The 21,189-nt window shown below is 42.7% G+C and overlaps 2 long non-coding RNA genes across 2 annotated transcripts; both read left to right on the top strand.

The window, feature by feature from the left end:
• The first annotated feature begins 7,479 nt into the window (after nt 1–7,479).
• On the top strand, nt 7,480–20,945 carry LOC143111213 (uncharacterized). The gene is made up of 3 exons (XR_012984494.1): nt 7,480–7,553; nt 8,150–8,207; nt 20,896–20,945. It is a non-coding gene; the product is annotated as an uncharacterized LOC143111213 (long non-coding RNA).
• On the top strand, nt 13,523–14,048 carry LOC143111218 (uncharacterized). Its single transcript, XR_012984496.1, has 3 exons — nt 13,523–13,628; nt 13,809–13,843; nt 13,962–14,048. It is a non-coding gene; the product is annotated as an uncharacterized LOC143111218 (long non-coding RNA).
• Nucleotides 20,946–21,189: the final 244 nt, after the last annotated feature.

The raw sequence follows: 21,189 nt of genomic DNA, 5'->3' as shown, positions 1-21,189 counted from the left end.
AAGTTGCACTTAGCTCTGCAACAAAAGAGTTGCAGAGCTAAGAGAGAGAAATAAAAATATAGCTGCAAGCAGCAATGAGGGGGCCAAGCAGTATAGGCCGGAGTAGCCACGGCGACAAGATAGAACTCAGCAAACACCCGCGATCAACACTTTCAACTAGTGTCACATCAAAACATAGCTGATTTTGTAGGGCTGAAACAGGGCTGAGTATTGCCACCGCCTCCGCCAGCCAGCCCCCCTCACCTAATCACCCCTGCCCGTCCCACCCCGTCCTGCCCCACCCTTGCATGCACGCACGCATTAGAATGAACTGGATGGAACATGTTGTCATTAGTTTCACATCAAAAAGTAAAACATCAATAAAACACATTGGCAACTACAGATCAAAATGCAATATTGCTAATTGCAGCACCCCCTACAGGTCAAAGGTCACCAAAGTTTTTGAGCGTCCTCCTAATGGGGTCATGAATCCATGTAGTAAGTTTGGTTATGATACATGGCAGGGTTGCTGAGATATGAGCTCACTACCTGTTTGGCAGCTTCGCCACCAATTTCGATTGGCTGTTACGGGCGAATGCTTTTGTCAATTGTTCCAGAAAGCAATATATTGATAGGTTATGGTCTGAAGATGGTCTCTGCCAATTTTGGTGAGGATCCGCTAAAATTTGTGACCTGCGAGAACTTGTACGTGTTTTTGATTAAATCCAATATGGCGGCCGAATCAATTATGATGACATCACAAGTTGGCTTGGGTCGGCCTAAGGACCTCCAACAGTATTACCAGACACCACTAGTGCGTTTTAATTCTAAGCACAACAGCAGCTACAGGCCAAAAGGCATGTTTCTAAATTACAGCGCCCCCTAGAGGTCAAACGTCACCAGATTTCTTGAGCGTCCCCCTGATTGGGTCCTGAGTCCATGTACAAAGTTTGGTTATGATAGATCAATGGGTTGCTGAGATATGAGCTCACTTCCTGTTTGGCGGCTTCGCCACAAATTTCGATTGGCTGTTACAGCCAAATGCTTTTGTCAATTATTCCAGAAAGCAATGAACTGATAAGGCATGGTCTGAAGATGGGCTCTGCCAATTTTGGTGAGGATCCGCTGAAATTTGTGACCTGCGAAAAATTGTACGTGTTTTTCATTAAATCCAATATGGCGGCCGAATCATTTACGATGACATCACAAGTTGGCTTGGTTCGGCCTAAGGACCTCCAACAGTATTACCAGACACCACTAGAGCATTTTAATTCTAAGCACAACTGCAGCTACAGGCCAAAAGGCATGTTTCTTAATTACAGCGCCCCCTAGAGGTCAAAGGTCACCAGATTTCTTGAGCATCCCCCTGATTGGGTCCTGAGTCCATGTACAAAGTTTGGTTATGATAGATCAATGGGTTGCTGAGATATGAGCTCACTTCCTGTTTGGCGGCTTCGCCGCAAATTTCGATTGGCTGTTACGCGCGAACGGTTTTAGTTCCGAAGACAAAACACCACAACTTTTGTGAGGCTTGGTCTGAAGATCATGTATGTCAAGTTTGGTGACGATCGGACAAAATTTGTGACCTGTGAAAAATTAGTTTCACTTTCACTAAAATCCAATATGGCGGAAAATCCATCATGGCGGAAAATGACGTCATAGGATGCGTTGAACTCGGCCTGGTCCAAGGATTCCAACGGTACCTCATTTTTCAAAATCGGGTCAACAGGTCAAAAGTTACGTGCGTGAACGCACGTCCAACTTTGGCCTGTTGGTGGCGCTAGAGTCCTGGAGGTGCCGACATGAAACTTGGTGAAATTAATCATGGGACTGTCCCTAATCGGTGTGCCAAATTTCACAACTTTTTACAAGACGGTTCTATGGGCTGCCATAGACTCCCATGGCGGAAGAAAGATGTTAAATAAATATAGCTGCAAGCAGCAATGAGGGGGCCAAGCAGAATAGGCCGGAGTAGCCACGGTGACAAGATAGAACTCAGCAGACACCCGGGATCAACAGGGCTGAAATAGGGCTGAGTATTGCCACCGCCTCCGCCAGCCAGCCCCCCCCCACCTAATCACCCCACCCCGTCCGACCCCGTCCTGCCCTGCCCTTGCACGCACGCATTAGAATTAACTGGATGGAACATGTTGTCATCAGTTTCACATCAAAAAATAAAAGATTGATAAAACACATCAGCAACTACACATCAAAATGCAATATTGCTAATTGCAGCACCCCCTACAGGTCAAAGGTCACCAAATTTTATGAGCGTCCTCCTAATGGGGTCATGAATATATGTAGTAAGTTTGGTTATGATACATGGCAGGGTTGCTGAGATATGAGCTCACTTCCTGTTTGGCGGCTTCGCCACCAATTTCGATTGGCTGTTATGGGCGAATGCTTTTCTTGGCGTGGGTCGGCCTAAGGACCTCCAACAGTATTACCAGACACCACTAGTACATTTTAATTCCAAACAGAACAGCAGCTACAGGCCAAAAGGCATGTTTCTTAATTACAGCGCCCCCTAGAGGTCAAAGGTCACCAGATTTATTTAGTGTCCTTCTGATTGGGTCCTGAGTCCATGCACCCAGTTTGGCTTTGATACATGCAAAGGTTGCTGAGATATGAGCTCACTTCCTGTTTGGCGGCTTCGCCGCAAATTTCGATTGGCTGTTACAGCCGGATGCTTCTGTCAATTGTTCCAGAAAGCATGGCACTGATAAGGCATGGTCTGAAGATGGTCTCTGCCAATTTTGGTGAGGATCCGCTGAAATGTGTGACCTGCGAAAACTTGTACGTGTTTTTGATTAAATCCAATATGGCGGCCGAATCAATTACGATGACATCACAAATTGGCTTGGGTCGGCCTAAGGACCTCCAACAGTATTACCAGACACCAGTAGTGCATTTGAATTCTAAGCACAACAGCAGCTACAGGCCAAAAGGCATGTTTCTCAATTACAGCGCCCCCTAGAGGTCAAAGGTCACCAGATTTCTTCAGCATCCTCCTGATTGGGTCCTGAGTCCATGTCCTAAGTTTGGTTATGATAGATGAATGGGTTGCTGAGATATGAGCTCACTTCCTGTTTGGCGGCTTCGCCGCAAATTTTGATTGGCGGTTACTCGCAAACGGTTTTAGTTCCGAAGACAAAAAGCAATGCATTAATGAGTCGTGGTCTGTAGATGATATCTGTGAAGTTTGGTGTCGATCGGACAAAATTTGTGACCTTTGAAGACTTTTTAGTGTTTTTGATGAAATCCAATATGGCGGAAAATCCATCATGGCGGAAATTGACGTCATAGGGTGCGTTGAACTCGGCTTGGTCCAAGGATTCCAATGATATCTCATTTTTGACAATCGGCAATACGGGTCAAAAGTTACGTACGTGAACGCACGTCCAACTTTGGCCTGTTGGTGGCGCTAGAGTGCTCTAGGTGCCATCATGAAACTTGGTGACATTAATCATGGGACTGTCCCTAATTAGTGTGCCAAATTTCACAACTTTTCACCAGACGGTTCTATGGGCTGCCATTGACTTCAATGACGGAAGCGTAATAATAATAATAATAAGAAAACATAGAAACACAATGGGTGCCTTCGCAGCTTCGCTGCTTGGCCCCCAAATATAGCTGCAAGCAGCAATGTGGGGGCCAAGCAGGCAGTTCAGCAGGCCAGATTTGCCATGTAAGTCAAAGCCGTTGCATCAGACATATAGCCTTAAGCAGTCACAGCAAGTTCCATGCCATACAACCCAAGATTGGCTGAGTTACAAGGTCAAGTTTCACATCAAAACATAACTGATTTTGTGGAGCTGAACCAGGGCTGAGTGTCGCCACCCCCACCCCCAGCCAGCCCACCGTCGCAATCGCCCCTGCCCGTCCCACCCCGCCCCACCCTTGCACGCACACTTTAGAATGAACTGGATGGAACTTGCTGTCATCAGTTTCACATCAAAAATAAAAGATTGACTGAGATATGATCACACTTGCTGTGATTTAAACAGAGAGGTCAAAAATTGACGTCATAGGGTGTGTTGAACTCGGCTTGGCCCAAGGATTCCAATTATACCTCATTTTGCCATTCGGGTCAACAGGTCAAAAGTTACGTCCGTGAACACAAATCCAACTTTGGCCTGTTGGTGGCGCTAGAGCGCTTGAGGTGCCGGCATGAAACTTGGTGAAATGAATTATTGGACTGTCCCCAATTAGTGTGCAAAATTGTATAACTTTTTACCAGACGGTTCTATGGGCTGCCATTGACTTCCATTGCAAAATAATGCGCATCAGCAACTACTGGCGAAAAATGCATTTTTGTCAATTACGGAGCCCCCTAGAGGTCAGATGTCACCAAATTTCTTGAGCGTCCTCCCGATGGGGTCGGAGGTACATCTACTAAGTTTGGTTTTGATACATGAAAGCGTTGCTGAGATATGAAATCACTTCCTGTTTGGCGGCTTCGCCGCAAATTTCAATCGGCTGGTACAGGCCAATGCTTCTTTCAATTGTTCCAGAAATCAATGCACTCATCAGCCATGGTCTGAAGATGGTCTCTGCCAATTTTGGTCAGGATCCGCTGAAATTCGTGACCTGCGAAAACTTGTACGTGTTTTTGATTAAATCCAATATGGCGGCCGAATCAATTACGATGACATCACAAGTTGTCTTCTGTTGACCTAAGGACCTTCCACAGTATTGTCAGACACCACTAGTGCATTTTAATTCTAAGCACAACAGCAGCTACAGGCCAAAAGGCATGTTTCTTAATTACAGCGCCCCCTAGAGGTCAAAGGTCACCAAATTTCTTGAGCTTCCCCCTGATGGGGTCATGAGTCCATATACTAAGGTTGGTTATGATAGATGAATGGGTTGCTGAGATACGAGCTCACTTCCTGTTTGGCGGCTTCGCCGTAAATTTTGATTGGATATTACGGGTGAACGGTTTAAGTTCCGAAGACAAAACACCACAACTTTTGTGAGGCTTAGTCTGAAGATCATGTATGTCAAATTTGGTGACAATCGGACAAAATTTGTGACCTGTGAAAAATTAGTTTCACTTTCACTAAAATCCAATATGGCGGAAAATCCATCATGGCGGAAAATGACGTCATAGGGTGCGTTGAACTCGGCCTGGTCCAAGGATTCCAATGGTACCTCATTTTTCAAAATCGGATCAACAGGTCAAAAGTTACGTGCATGAACGCACGTCCAACTTTGGCCTGTTGGTGGCGCTAGAGCCTTGGAGGTGCTGACATGAAACTTGGTGAAATTAATTATGGGACTGTCCCTAATCAGTGTGCCAAATTTCACAACTTTTCACCAGACGGTTCTATGGGCTGCCATAGACTCCAATGGCGGAAGAAAGATGTTAAATAATAATAATAAGAAATCATAGAAACACAATGGGTGCCTTCGCAGCTTCGCTGCTTGGCCCCCAATAAATATAGCTGCAAGCAGCAATGAGGGGGCCAAGCAGGCAGTTCAGCAGGCCAGATTTGCCATGTAAGTCAATGCCGTTGCATCAGACATATAGCCTAAAGCAGTCACAGCAAGTTCCATGCCATACAACCCAAGATTGGCTGAGTTACAAGGTCAAGTTTCACATTAAAACATAACTGATTTTGTGTGGCTGAACCAGGGCTGAGTGTCGCCTCCCCCTCCCCCAGCCAGCCCACCGCCGCAACCGCCCCTGCCCATCCCACCCCGTCCCACCCTTGCACGCACGCATTAGAATGAACTGGATGTAACTTGCTGTCATCAGTTTCACATCAAAAATAAAAGATTGACTGAGATATGATCACACTTGCTGTGATTTAAACAGAAGGGTCAAAAATTGACGTCATAGGGTGTGTTGAACTCGGCTTGGCCCAAGGATTCCAATGATACCTCATTTTGACATTCGGGTCAACGAGTCAAAAGTTACGTCTGTGAACACACGTCCAACTTTGGCATGTTGGTGGCGCTAGAGCGTTTGAGGAGCCGGCATGAAACTTGGTGAAATTAATTATTGGGCTGTCCCCAATCAGTGTGCCAAATTGTATAACTTTTTACCAGACGGTTCTATGGGCTGCCATTGACTTCCATTGCAGAATAATGCACATCAGCAACTACTGGCCAAAATGCATTTTTGTCAATTACAGAGCCCTCTAGAGGTCAAAGGTCACCAAATTTCTTGAGCGTCCTACCGATGGGCTCAGAGGTGCATGTACCAAGTTTGGTTTTGATACATTTAAGCGTTGCTGAGATATGACCTCACTTCCTGTTTGGCGGCTTCGCCGCAAAGTTCGAAAGGCTGTTACGGGCCAATGCTTCTGGCAATTGTTCCAGAAACCAAAGCACTCATCAGGGATGGTCTGAAGATGGTCTATGCCAATTTTGGCGAGGATCCGCGGAAATTTGTGACCTGCGAAAACTTTTTGATGTTTTTGATTAAATCCAATATGGCGGCCGAATCAATTACGATGACATCACAAATTGGCTTGGGTCGGCCTAAGGACCTCCAACAGTACTACCAGACACCACTAGAGTGTTTTAATTCTAAGCACAACTGCAGTTACAGGCCAAAAGGCATGTTTCTTAATTACAGCGCCCCCTAGAGGTCAAAGGTCACCAGATTTCTTGAGCGTCCCCCTGATTGGGTCCTGAGTCCATGGACTAAGTTTGGTTATGATAGATGAATGGGTTGCTGAGATATGAGCTCACTTCCTGTTTTGCGGCTTCGCTGCAAATTTCGATTGGCTGTTACGCGCGAACGGTTTTAGTTCCGAAGACAAAACACCACAACTTTTGTGAGGCTTTGTCTGAAGATCATGTATGTCAAGTTTGGTGATGATCGGACAAAATTTGTGACCTGTGAAAAATTAGTTTCACTCTCACTAAAATCCAATATGGCGGAAAATCCATCATGGCGGAAAATGACGTCATAGGGTGCGTTGAACTCGACCTGGTCCAAGGATTCCATCGGTACCTCATTTTTCAAAATCGGGTCAACAGGTCAAAAGTTACGTGCGTGAACGCACGTCCAACTTTGGCCTGTTGGTGGCGCTAGAGGCCTGGAGGTGCCGACATGAAACTTGGTGAAATTAATCATGGGACTGTCCCTAATCGGTGTGCCAAATTTCACAACTTTTTACCAGACGGTTCTATGGGCTGCCATAGACTCCCATGGCGGAAGAAAGATGTTAAATAATAATAATAAGAAATCATAGAAACACAATGGGTGCCTTCGCAGCTTCGCTGCTTGGCCCCCAATAAGAAATCATAGAAACACAATGGGTGCCTTCGCAGCTTCGCTGCTTGGCCCCCAATAATAAGAAATCATAGAAACACAATGGGTGCCTTCGCAGCTTCGCTGCTTGGCCCCCAATTATTATTTATTTATTTATTTTTTGACAACCTATTTAAGGCGGGAAGCGTGTGTTACTTAGGTAGCTCACTGTCCACATGACAAATGACTATTTATCTGTTGGGAGATTTCAGCAGTGTTTGTGTGTGTGTTTACAGACTGTGGTTTTACTGAGGAATGAACTGAGGGACTTGTGTCAGCAGCTTCAGACGCAGCAGCGTAAAGAGAGGTACAGTGAGTGAGAGAGAGAGAGAGAGATGGTGGGGGGGTGTTATGACTGCCGTTATTCATGACTTCCACACACATGGACATGGCACACACACAAACACACACACACTCATAAGTTAACATAGACAAACACAGAAGCACACATACCCACAACAGCAAACACACACACACAAACACACACACACTCATAAGTTAACATAGACAAACACAGAAGCACACATACCCACAACAGCAAACACACACACACACACACACACACTCATAAGTTAACATAGACAAACACAGAAGCACACATACCCACAACAGCAAACACACACACACACACACACACACACACTCATAAGTTAACATAGACAAACACAGAAGCACACATACCCACAACAGCAAACACACACACATACACACACTCGCTCACATACACTCACTCACATACACATAGGATGACTTTCAAGAGTAGGGGGTGGAGACATATTGACATGTGTGATTTATTTTTGCAGAGAGAATATGCAGAGCTGAGTGGCAGTCATATTTTGCACCGCTATGTGGTACATCTAGTTTATAACTTATGTAGCCTTTGATCTCTTCTGACTCCTACAGGGTGTTGCAGGAAGGGCAAGAATGGCTGCAGGGTGTTGAGAGCCAACTCCAGGTTAAGGTACACACGCACACATACACAAACTTGCACATACACATACTAACACACACACACACATTAACAAGCACATACACACACACACACACAGACACACACACACACACACTTGCTGTCAGTGTTAACATGTTAATCGCGATGAGATTATGGACCATAACATGTGTTTTTTTTTTTAATTGCGTTCATGGTGTGCCGCCAAATGTTGTTTTTATTTATTTATTTTGTACACCGTCACTTGTGCTGTTATCAACGATTCTCTTTGGCTGCTTTTAATTCATGATCCTTTGATGTCCTCAGACTGCCACAGACCACCAACATTTCCCAGCACAGACACTTCCTAGTGGGCTTCTGCCTGGTCCTCCTGCTGAGGTCATAGAGATAACTATAGCATAACAGCAACACAGTTGTGAATGACACAATTTTATTTTATTTTTTTAAACCTCCCGATTGGCTGAAAGGCCCGTTTTTTACTTTTTAAATAAGTTGACTCAATAGACATGGAATTAAATGATCCTCAAAGCACTTCAGGTATAGCTATGATCTACAACAGAGGTGGGCAAACTACGGCCCGCCACGCACTTTATGCACTTCATTAAAATGTGTTGAAGGCCTAGGCTACATTTTGCTGGAGCATATTTCTCAATATGACAAGTCCTTTTCAACTGAACTTAAAGGTCCCATGTGTAAGAACTTCTCCCATCTAGTGTTTAGGGATTGTATTGCAACCTAATAGAACTACGGTAGCCGTTGCACATCAAAAACAAACACCCAATTTACGAAACCGTCGCAGAAGGAATAGCGCTGGAATAGCCTCCATGTCTGTGACTGCAGATAGATGCGTCTGAAATGTCAGCTGGAATGTGAGCCCGGCGAGGAGAGATGCTTAATTGATGTCACAGGTGGGCTAGTTGAAACTTTCAACTTCTATTAGAAAAAGACGTTGAGATTGGGAACGTAGCATAGGCTGTTGTTAAAGTTAGCGATATTGGACAGAAATATAGACATAACGAGTTCATTTGATGAAGAATACGTGCAGTTTGAGCCATCTAGATCGAAAAAAGGTGAAGCAAATAGGCATACTGTATCAGTCGCCTATAGCAAAGGCTAATGTGATTAACTAAATAGTTGAATTAAAAGCTCCTAAACTGGGCTGGTGCGGTTTGTCGAGTTCAGAGACAAAAGCAGTGTTTGACATGGTAATGCTGTCTTTTAAGAAACGTTCAGTAACCTGATCAGATCACTGTCCTTTGTCTACAGGGTACAGTTTAACATGTGAACACTGTTCACACAACTTTATTGGTTGGTTAAACACACTAGCACAATGCCACAATCTGTATGTAGCCAAGGCTGAAGGTTAAAACATTTCAAACCAATTTTACAAATTAAAGCCTACCCTACCCAAGTTTATTTATTACCTGGTTTGGTCCAACAAATATTCAGACTTATCTTATTCAGACTTATTCTAATAGTCTACAATGAAGTGTCCTTTAGGCCTATGAAATCTTCAGCCACAAAGAAAGAAAGAAAGAAAGAAAAAAAGTCCCTCATGTAGATTACTGAGGAGGAGAGGAGGGCCAAACTGAAGCATGTTGCCAAACAGAGCAAGCGGGCCCCTTCACACTTTGGCCCAAGCCAAAAACAAGAAATAAAGGGGGGTTTTTTTTGTAAAAATTAGTCTTTTTGTAGTTTGTTTTCTTTATAAATCTCTGGTTTTAGGCAACTTCATACTCCATGGAAGCTATGCACTATTGGCAACAATGTCACTCGCGCTTGTTTTGCTATGAAACGGCCATTTCCCTCTTTGCGCGCCCTTCTCACCTTTTTCACCCCTGACCCGTTTTCATGCCTGAACATACATTCAGCAGCAATGTCATCAAAAGAAAAGGGAGTCCAAGGCACTCTTCTTCAAAAAGTTATAAAAAGCCTTTATTTAAACATGGCTGTTTTTTTTAAAAACAAGATCTGGGCAGACACCCACGCGTAGCGGCACATAGCCTTCTTCAGGGTATACTGCACGAACAAACAATTGCCTCTTTTGAGGTTAACTAATGACATACACCTGGACAGCACAGGTAATGAATTCACATAGTTCTCAGGTAAACACTACATACAAGGGCCAGTAGGTGGCCCCACAGGTGTCACAAGGCAGTGAATAGCCAGGTAAAGAAAAAAAGAAGAAAAGAACCATTTATTTGTTTGTTTTTGGACAACGTAGGCTACCGATAAGTAAAGCGGGAGTTGTGGGTTGCTTTTGCGGCCGCATAAGCTGCAAAGCACTGCGTGAAACACTAGAAAGGGTGTGTCGCGATTCTGCCTTTTCACACCGCGACACAGTATCGTGGATATGAATGTCGCGATTTCGGTTTCGAATCGTAAATCGTTACAGCCCTAACAGATAAGGACTAAAATCTATCTCCTCATTTAATCCAGGGTATGTAATGGCCTGCAGAGTATATATGTAGAAAGTTTCCCTTTGCTTTCATGTAAAACCTCTTGCCCAACAGCTCCCTTCTTATATACAGGACACTACCCATGTCTTAAAGATTTTGAATGATATAACTGTTTCTGATGATTCTTATCTGGTCACTATGGATGTAGAATCTTTATACACAAATATTACTCATGGCGATGGACTGAAAGCTTTAAACTACTACTTAACCAACAGTTCTGCAGACTGCTTACCTCCATCTGATTTCCTAATTAAACTCCCTGAATGGACATTGAAAAATAACATCTTTTTGTTTCAAGACCAATTATATATTCAGGTATGTGGCACTGCCATGGGGGCATGTTTTGCCCCTAATTATGCCAATCTTTTCCTAGGCCTATGGGAGAAGGAATATGTTTACAATAATGTCTACAGTTATAAGATAAAATGGTATGGGAGGTACATTGATGATGTTTGCCTAATTTGGACTGGTTCTGAAGACGAGTTGTTAATGTTTCATGATATGTTGAATAATAATGACAGAAATGTTAAACTGTCGATGGAACATTCAAAGACAACTATTAACTTTTTAGATCTAACTATCTCAAAAGGACTGGATGGCCGGCTCTACACTACAGTTTTTCGCAAAATCACTGATAGAAACACTATGTTAAGAGCAGATAGTTTTCACCCAGTCTGGTTAAAAAACAACATACCTTTTGGACAATTCCAACGTCTGAGACGTATATGCGATTCAGACCAAGAGTATGAGAAGCAGGCCAAAATCATGTCTCATCGCTTTATACAGAGGGGCTACCAAACTGATGTTGTACAGTCTGCTAATGAAAAAGCTCTCTCCAAACAGAGGACAGATTTGTTTAAAAAGAAGAAAAAAAAGTCATCTAGTCAAGAACAAGTTTACTTTGTAACAAAATATAGCAGCCTTGTAGCCTAGAAATCTAGACGCACCCTAGCGGCGGCAAATTAATTTGCTCAGCCTGTACGTCTAGTATCGAACCATAGGAATTTCTATTGGCTTAACACCGTGGATGTTCTCCAATCACAGCGCTCTATTTCGTTAGAGAGTCTTAAGGCGGGCTTAACAGGATAACGATATCCTGCAACGGTGAACAACAAGGAAGGTGGCTATGGCGAACGAAGAGCGGTTGTTTGAATCGGCGTTGGCGTCAACTTTGGAGGAGTTGGACTTGTGCTTTTCTTTGAAAGTAGAGCAACACAATGCACTTAAGTCATTCCTTTCGAAGAAGGATGTATTTGCCGTTTTGCCGACCGGATACGGATATGGTCGTAGCGCTGGCCTATTGCATGCCTAGGCAGTTTGAAAGACAATTCTCTGCCCGCCCCTTGGATTAAGCAGGTGAATGATTCGATTCCAGACTATACATTTCAATGATATAGGATGGCCCGCCAGGCTAGCAGCCTTGCCAATCCGATTAAAAAGATAATTTTGTCTAATTGGAACCTGTTGAAAAGTGACTCTATTTTGAGAGAAGTGTTTCCAGTCCCCCCCAAAATTACGGTTAGGAGGAGAAGCCACCTTAGTGTGAATAAAAAGACTACCTGGCTTCATAGACAGATAACCGGTACATACAAATGTGGTTTTTGCAACCATTGTTCTAACATAAAAGAATGTAAACAATTTGTTGATTTCAAATCTAACAAAACATACAACATACAATCATTCATCAACTGCAATACCACCTTTGTGGTGTACCGTTTATCATGTATATGTGGCTGTTTCTATATAGGCCGAACCAAGAGGCGTCTAAAAGATAGAGTCTCTGAACATAAAAATGCCATCAGAAAGGTAAATTTGGATTATCCAATGGCAAAACATTTTCACACAGTACATAACAGCAATCCAGATGGTCTAATGGTTGAAGGTCTAGAAACGATAAAAAAGAATATTAGAGGTGGTGATAGGTTAAAATCATTATTGCAAAGGGAAACTTTCTACATATATACTCTGCAGGCCATGACATACCCTGGATTAAATGAGGAGATAGATTTTAGTCCTTATCTGTAATGACTTCACTTTCAAGTATTGATGTCTGTCCTAACCTAAATCTGCTGCCACCTAGTGGTTCTTTTCTTCTTTTTTTCTTTACCTGGCTATTCAATGCCTTGTGACACCTGTGGGGCCACCTACTGGCCCTTGTATGAAGTGTTTACCTGAGAACTATGTGAATTCATTACCTGTGCTGTCCAGGTGTATGTCATTAGTTAACCTCAAAAGAGGCAATTGTTTGTTCGTGCAGTATACCCTGATGAAGGCTCCGTGCCGCTAGGCGTGGGTTTCTGCCCAGATCTTGTTTTTTAAAAAATAGCCATGTTTAAATAAAGGCTTTTTATAACTTTTTGAAGAAGAGTGCCTTGGACTCCCTTTTCTTTTGATGACATTTTTGTGTTTTTTCCCAACACCAAAGAGCACCTTCAAGATCTTTTTTCTACAATTCCTAAGCACTTTGGAGTTTTTCTTTATTTCAAGATGCATTCAGCAACGTTGTGGTAGTCGTTAAGGGTTGTTTTAAGGACATGTTTGTGCATGCCCATAGCCAGCCACTCTGAAACAGTCAAAGGCGATTCAAAACGAGTCAAAGTCGAGACAGGACCCATTGTCAAAATTTCGGTTTCCACCACTCTAGTTCATCCAAAACAAACCAGAAAAGGCACTCAAAGTACTAAATACTGGAATTATCCTTTAAGGTGAAAATATTGCATAGTGTACCTTTAACCACCCGCTCACTCACACCTATTAACACTCAATTTTGATGGGCTTGTCTCATACTCGTCTCATGTTCACCTATTAACACTCAATTTTGATGGGCTTGTCTCCTACTCGTCTCGTGTTCAGACTCAGATGGTCTCTCCTGAGGGTCAGAAGCTGTTTGAGGCTCCAGTCTCTTGCATTAAAGAAGAAGAGGCTGAGGAAGAGGAGGAGGAGGATTATGGCCATAGAGAGTCCAGTCAGTCTGGTAAGCAGACACACCCACGCACCACACACACACACACACAGACACACCCACATACACACACAACACACACACACACACTAATGTCCTGTGTTGAATATCCACTGAGTGCAACACAATTGTACTGTATTATGCTGGAGGATTAAATGTGAATGTACGTTTCCTTTTTTTCTGCTTTTGCAGTAGAGATAACTGACCCCAGATCAGAGCTGTTCCAGGTACGGTGTTTGTTACATATACACATCATGTCAAACACATGGATATGTGTCAGCTTGCTTGGCACACACACAATCACACGCGCACACACACACTCTGATGGTTTTGTTTACTTCTCAGACTCAGCAGGTGCCGTGTGGTGGTCTGGTCCTTGCAGTTAAAGAAGAAGATGGTGAAAGTGGATGTGGGGAGCGGAGAGGCTCTGGCAAGGAGAGCATAGGTGAAAAGAGCAACACGCATACACAACACACGAACGCATACACACACACACTCACACACACATGACTAATATGACGGCAGAGTTAAAATGTATCATCATATTCATTTATGTAGATAGACTGGACCTGTCCCAAATTTTCTGGCCAGCACGTGTCTTTATTGTAGTGGTTTCAAAAACTAGCATGTTAGCTACCATTAACTCATTATTATTGCACATTATGGCAGTAAAAACTCCCTTAACTGTTTTTTTTTTGTTTTTTTTTGCTGTGAGTAGTGATGCACGATATATCGGCCGCCGATATAATATCGGCCGATATGGTCATTTTTTTACACATCGGTATCGGTCCGATGTCAAAATAGGGCCGATGTGAACAGGCCGATAATCATTTCTGTGTATTTGACGTGTGTGTAGCGATCCAAGCGTGTTATCTGTCTACACTGAATCCGTTAAATATGCCCTTCTATTGCATCATATTTCTTATTTAAAATAGCAGGGCAACAAGACTGACAGAAAGAAGACACTGGGCATCTGACAAAAGTTCTTTCAAAACGTTGCGTTGTATCGCGCTGCTCGCGTTGCTTGCAGTCAAGTTGATGGCTGGCTTGCATGTCATGTCACGCCTAGCACTACATCTCTCGCGGTAGGCTAAATATAACTGTGTATCAGGCAGAATGTAGTTATATGGTCGTAATAGGAATTTAATAGGGCTGTAACGATATGCGATTCAAAACTGAAATCGCAACACTCATATCCACAAACCTGTGTCGCGGTGTGAAAAGGCAGAACAGACACACCCTTTCTAGTGTCTAGCAGTGCTTTGCAGCTTACGCGGCCGCACAAACAACACACATCTCCCGCTTTACTTGGCGGTAGCCTACGTTGCTTTCATTGTAGACTTTACCAAACAGTATAAACCCCCTGTTAACCTTTCCTGCTTTGTTTCAGACCGTAGTCAGAAACGCAGGGGAGATTCGTTATTCGAGGGCCGATGTTATAAGATAGACTAACGTTGGGGTCACGGTCCCATTTCTGATGAGCAAAATACACGAGCTGAACTTTATGGAGTTTTATTTTGGACAGTAACACCGCTCACACTGTGTACAGACTCCAACTTGAACTTCCACACTCTCTGCTCCAGTCGCATACATACACTTCCTCACTCTATCTCCCTCCTTCCCAGCTTCTTCCCACACACACACACACACACACACACACAGAGCTCTCTTAAAGGAGCCGCAACACCATTTTACACCCCTCTCTTTGCCCCGCTCTCTCTCGCTCACTCAATGGACACGCACGACTCGGCCAACGCAATCCAAATAAAACATTACAATCGTGAAAGCAAGGACTCATAGAAGACGACTAGCTAAATTGCTATTAAATCTGCTTAGCAACATTAGCATGCTGCACATATTTGTTTAAAACTCTTGGTTTCAAGTTGACTGATCATCTCAATACCAATGTTTCCCAAAAGTGCCTGTACCAAGGAGAACAAGTATTACCTTTAAACTTAAACACACATGTAGTCTAGTCGTGATCCCCATAGGCCCAATAGTAAACCCAGAAATGTTGAGTACCCTAAAGTTTTATTGCAGAAATGTCATCTATAGGCCTAGTGGGTGGAATTCAACTTGGTTGCCTAAAGTTGCACTTTGGGCAATTTGCATAATTAGCATAAATAGGCAATTAAGGCGAGGCAGTACAGGTGAATAGGGTAAAAAATTTAAATCATAGATATCACCATGAAACTTTCTGAGTTGATTACTTATGTTAAGATGAGAAAAAAATGTATTGCATGTTTTTTTATAATTTAATGTTTACATATGCAAATGAGGCCCTATTCATTAAAAATGCTCTAATTTGCATACACACAAAAGCAGATAGTGTGATAAAGCCCAAAATTGTTTTTCCAAGGTAAACACGTGTACTTGGTTGGGTGAGTTGGTGAAAACCTTTAAGAAACTTGGTAAGGAGGCAGTGTTGACCTATGGACAGACAGATTAAGAAATGCCATGCAAAACTATAAAAGCACTCCAAGAGTGCAGACCTCCGCCAAGTGAAAACATAACCGCCTCCTGGATCCAGACGGTGATCCGGATCACTCCCAAACTTTTTGAGTTATCTTGCGAACAAACAGATGAACAGACAAACAAACAAACAAACAAACAGACAAACAAACCCTGATGAAAACATAACCTCCTTGGGTTATAACTATAGGTAATAACTATTTAACAGCATGCACACACACAAACCCACAAAAACTAAATACAATATGCAAAATAACCATATCCAGCATGCACACGTACACAAATGCACAATAACTATATACAAGAACTATATAGAACATGCAACGCGTGCGCACACACACACACACACACACACACAGTAAACTATATAACTATATACAGTATGTACACACGCACGCGCGCACACACACACACACACACACACACACACACATTTAACAACAACCACACAATCCCACTCAATAGCCTTCACCATCTTCATCATTTCTTTCCTCATTCCCTTCAGTCTCATCATCTTCTTGATCTTTATTATTGTATTGTGAATGGGTTGCAGCATCGGACCTCACCCCCTTCACACTTGCAATAGTCAGTACAACTGACTGACTGCAACTGAGGCTCTCTCTGACCTGCAGCCTTCCACAACATGACCTGAAGATGAGCACGCAGTATGTGCATCATCAGGTTGGCATCTGTTGGAGGAAGCTTTTCAAGCATAGGAAGCTTTTTGCTGCGACTGTAAATCTGGTAGCGAGTGTTGTTCATCGACTTGGCCTTCTTCTGCCCATACAGTGCAACAAAGAACTTGGTCCCAGTATCTTTTAGGTCACTATGAGTGGCATCAGGTTCCCCAAGCACTGTATTGAGACCAGGAATGGTATTTCCTAGGAATACTTTCAGCGCAGATGTCTTGCCCTTCCAATGGGATGTGACACTGCCTCCTATCCCTGTGGGAAGGGTAAGACATCTGCGCTGAAAGTACTCCTAGGAAATACCATTTGACCACCTGGTCTCAATGAACAACACTCGCTACCAGATTTACAGTCGCAGCAAAAAGCCTCCTAAGCTTAAAAGCTTCCTCCAACAGATGACAACCTGATGCTGCACATACTGCATGCTCATCTTCAGGTCATGTTGTGGAAGGCTGCAGGTCAGAGAGAGCCTCCTGCAGAGGCCAGAGACATCACACAGTTTGGGTGGGAGGTTGCTAGTGAAGGGGCTGTCATGCCCGCTCTTGCCATTCAGGCAGTGGCTCCAGTAAATTTGCTTGATGTCACCAGCTGTAGCTGCAGCACATTGAAAGCCTGCAGCAAAGGAAACTGCAGCTGCCATGCTGCAAGTCTCAGTTGCACTGACTATTGCAAGTGTGAAGAAGGTGAGGTCCACTGCTGCAATAAAGATCAAGAAGATGATGAGACTGAAGGGAATGAGGAAAGAAATGATGAAGATGGTTAAGGCTATTGAGTGGGATTGTGTGGTTGTTGTTAAATATGTGTGTGTGTGTGTGTGCGCGTGTGTGTGCATACTGTATATAGTTATATAGTTTACAGTGTGTGTGTGTGTGTGCGCGTGCGCGCGTGCATTGCATGTTGTATATAGTTCCTGTATATAGTTCTTGTGCATTTGTGTACGTGTGCATGCTGAATATAGTTATTTTGCATATTGTATAGTTCTTGTGGGTTTGTGTGTGTGCATGCTGTTATATAGTTACTGCCTCCGCCAAGGAGGTTATGTTTTCATCGGGGTTTGTTTGTCTGTTTGTTTGTTTGTTTGTTTGTCTGTGTGTCTGTTCATCTGTTTGTTCGTAAGATAACTCAAAAAGTTTGGGAGTGATCCGGATCACCGTCTGGATCCAGGAGGCGGTTATGTTTTCGCTTGGCGGAGGTCTGCACTCTCGGAGTGCTTTTCTAGTTTTGCATGGCACACTTAATTTCTTAATCTGTCTGTCCATAGGTCAACACTGCCTCCTTACCAAGTTTCTTAAAGGTTTTCACCAACTCACCCAACCAAGTACACGTGTTTACCTTGGAAAAACAATTTTGAGCCTGGCTTTATCACACTATCTGCTTTTGTGTGTATGCAAATTAGAGCATTTTTAATGAGAGAGGGCCTCATTTGCATATGTAACCATTAAAATATAAAAAACATGCAATACATTTTTTTCTCATCTTAACATAAGTAATCAACTCAGAAAGTTTCATGTTGATATCTATTATTACAGTGCATGCAAATGCACTGTATTGTTATTCCTCGGGCTTCTTCCGACTTATTATTATTATTCTTCCAGGCCCTAATTTGGCTTGAACCACTTATCGTAGAAACTTGGTTCAAATTTCGTCACGTAGATCTTGCTCTAAATGTTCGTTCTATGACTTTTCATATTTCTACGACTTTTACTTTTTGAGATATTAAATAAAAACTAAACTTAAAATTCTCCATAGACTTAACATGGCTTTATGACATCATAATAGGCTATCAAGGAAATAGAATGCAATCAACTGCACCTGTGCTCTCTCACTGACTGCCTGCAGCAACTTGAATGGAACCTCTTCTCTGTGTCCCTCTCCATTCAACTGAATAGCTCACTTCTCATCCCAACTTTCTTTCACTTCTTTTTCTTCACTTTCTCTCACTTTCTCTATCTATCCCTCTATTTCTCCCAATTTCAATAACTTTTAACTATTCTTACTTTTTTTTACTATTTACACATTTTAAAGCATGGTAACCAGCATGGTATCATTATCCTAGCAACAGCCTGGTATGGTAACCACTATAATGACCCTAGCACCAACCTAGCAACCACTTTTATAGCATAGCAACCACTATCATTATCCTAGCAACAGCCTAGCAACCACCTTAAATATCCTAGCAACAACCTAGCAACCACTTTTATAGCATAGCAACCACTATAATTACCCTAGCAACAACCTAGCAACCACTTTTATAGCATAGCAACCACTATCATTATCCTAACAACAGCCTAGCAACCACCTTAAATACCCTAGCAACAAACAAGCAACCACTTTTATAGCATAGCAACCACTACAATTACCCTAGCAACAACCTAGCAACCACTTTTATAGCATAGCAACCACTATCATTATCCTAGCAACAGCCTAGCAACCACCTTAAATACCCTAGCAACAACCTAGCAACCACTTTTATAGCATAGCAACCACTACAATTACCCTAGCAACAACCTAACAACCACTTTTATAGCATAGCAACCACTTTCATTATCCTAGCAACAGCCTAGCAACCACCTTAAATACCCTAGCAACAGCCTAGCAACCACTTTTATAGCATAGCAACCACTATAATTACCCTTGCAACAGCATAGCAACCACTTAAGTACCCTAGCAACAACCTAGCAACCACCTTAAGTACCCTAGAAACAACCTAGCAACCACTTTTATAGCATAGCAACCACTATAATTACCTTAGCAACAGCCTAGCAACCACCTTAAGTACCCTAGCAACAACCTAGCAACCACATAGCAACCACTTTTACAGCCAAGCAACCACTATAATTACCCTAGCAACCAACCCAGCAACAACTTTGCATGCACTGTATTTCCTTCAGGAAATGCTTTTCTAGTTTATTTTTTTTACCCTATTCACCTGTACTGCCTCGCCTTAATTGCCTATTTATGCTAATTATGCAAATTGCCCAAAGTGCAACTTTAGGCAACCAAGTTGAATTCCACCCACTAGGCCTATAGATGACATTTCTGCAATAAAACTTTAGGGTACTCAACATTTCTGGGTTCATGAAATCACGACTAGACTAATGGGGAAACTGAACAGTCCAATCAGTAGACTATGATAAGCTAGCCAACTATGCTACTTTGTTTACAATATTTCCAGGCTTCAACCACACAGCTGAATTAAAGAGGGAGAGTTGTAATATAAATAGTAGGCCTATAGTGTGCCATACCTATAGGCTAATCTGCATAAAGTGCTGTCATAAATATCAGACATTCAGTATTCTCTCTTTTTATATCAGGATATAAAATAATACAGATATATTCTATTATATTGTAATCCTCTGGTGTTCTAAGGTAGGCTATTGAAATGTTATTAAAAAAAATGCATTTTGGAAAATAGCTCTTTATTTGATTATCATAAGAATGTGTTTTCTATACAGATATATCGACATCGGTAAATATCGGTATCGGCCATAACAGCAAAATTAATATCGGTTATCGGTATCGGCCACAATTTTCACATCGGTGCATCACTAGCTGTGAGTTATTTTTCAAATAAAAAAAACGCCCTGGCCAACTATTCTTGTCAAAAAGGAAGCGTAGTCTGTTCACACTAAGTGTCTTGTTTGTTTGCGTCTGCAGTAGAAGAATCCGTCCTCAGAGCAGAATACCCTGTCTCTTCAGCTGAAGACATCAAAACTGAACAGGTCCAGGTACAGTGGTGAAAGTCTATGATGTTTGTAATGTCTAGTATAGTTATCCACTGTTAAAATCACATCTTTATTTAATTAGCCAAACTAATACTAATATTACAGTAAAATCAAATGAGTAAAAGGTACAATACACAGGTTTAGGTATTTTTGGCAAGTGTAGAGCTCCCTCTAGAGTCGCAATGTATGTTACTCTGCTATTGTAAATAGCAAACTTCTCGTGACTTATCCCCTATACACAATGTAAATGCTTTTGTTGTGGAGGTGAAGGATTAGCAACAGGCAAACACTATCTCCAAAGAGCTAGATCTACTGACAAGGTAATGTTTCACGATTCTCGTGAGATTTGTTGGGTGCCGCTCTTGTTTTGTCTCATACTCGTCTCGTGTTCAGAGTCAGATGGTCTCTCCTGAGGGTCAGAAGCTGTTTGAGGCTCCAGTCTCTTGCATTAAAGAAGAAGAAGAGGCTGAGGAAGAGGAGAATGATGAAGAGGAGGAGGAGGATTATGGCCATGGAGAGTCCAGTCAGTCTGGTAAGCAGACACACACACACACACACACAAACGCACCACACACACACCACACACACACACACACACCCACCCGCCCACACACCACACACACCCACACACCACACACCACACAACACTAATGTCCTGTGTTGAATATCCACTGAGTGCAACACAAT

Source organism: Alosa pseudoharengus, unplaced genomic scaffold, assembly GCF_046254945.1.
Source record: "Alosa pseudoharengus isolate Yale_2024_CS ecotype anadromous, Long Island Sound unplaced genomic scaffold, YU_APseudo_1.1 YU_APseudo_1.1_scf_70, whole genome shotgun sequence".
NCBI lineage: Eukaryota > Metazoa > Chordata > Actinopteri > Clupeiformes > Clupeidae > Alosa > Alosa pseudoharengus.
The sequence above is the reverse complement of the archived record's forward strand: the minus strand, read 5'-3'. Positions and strand labels throughout refer to the sequence as shown.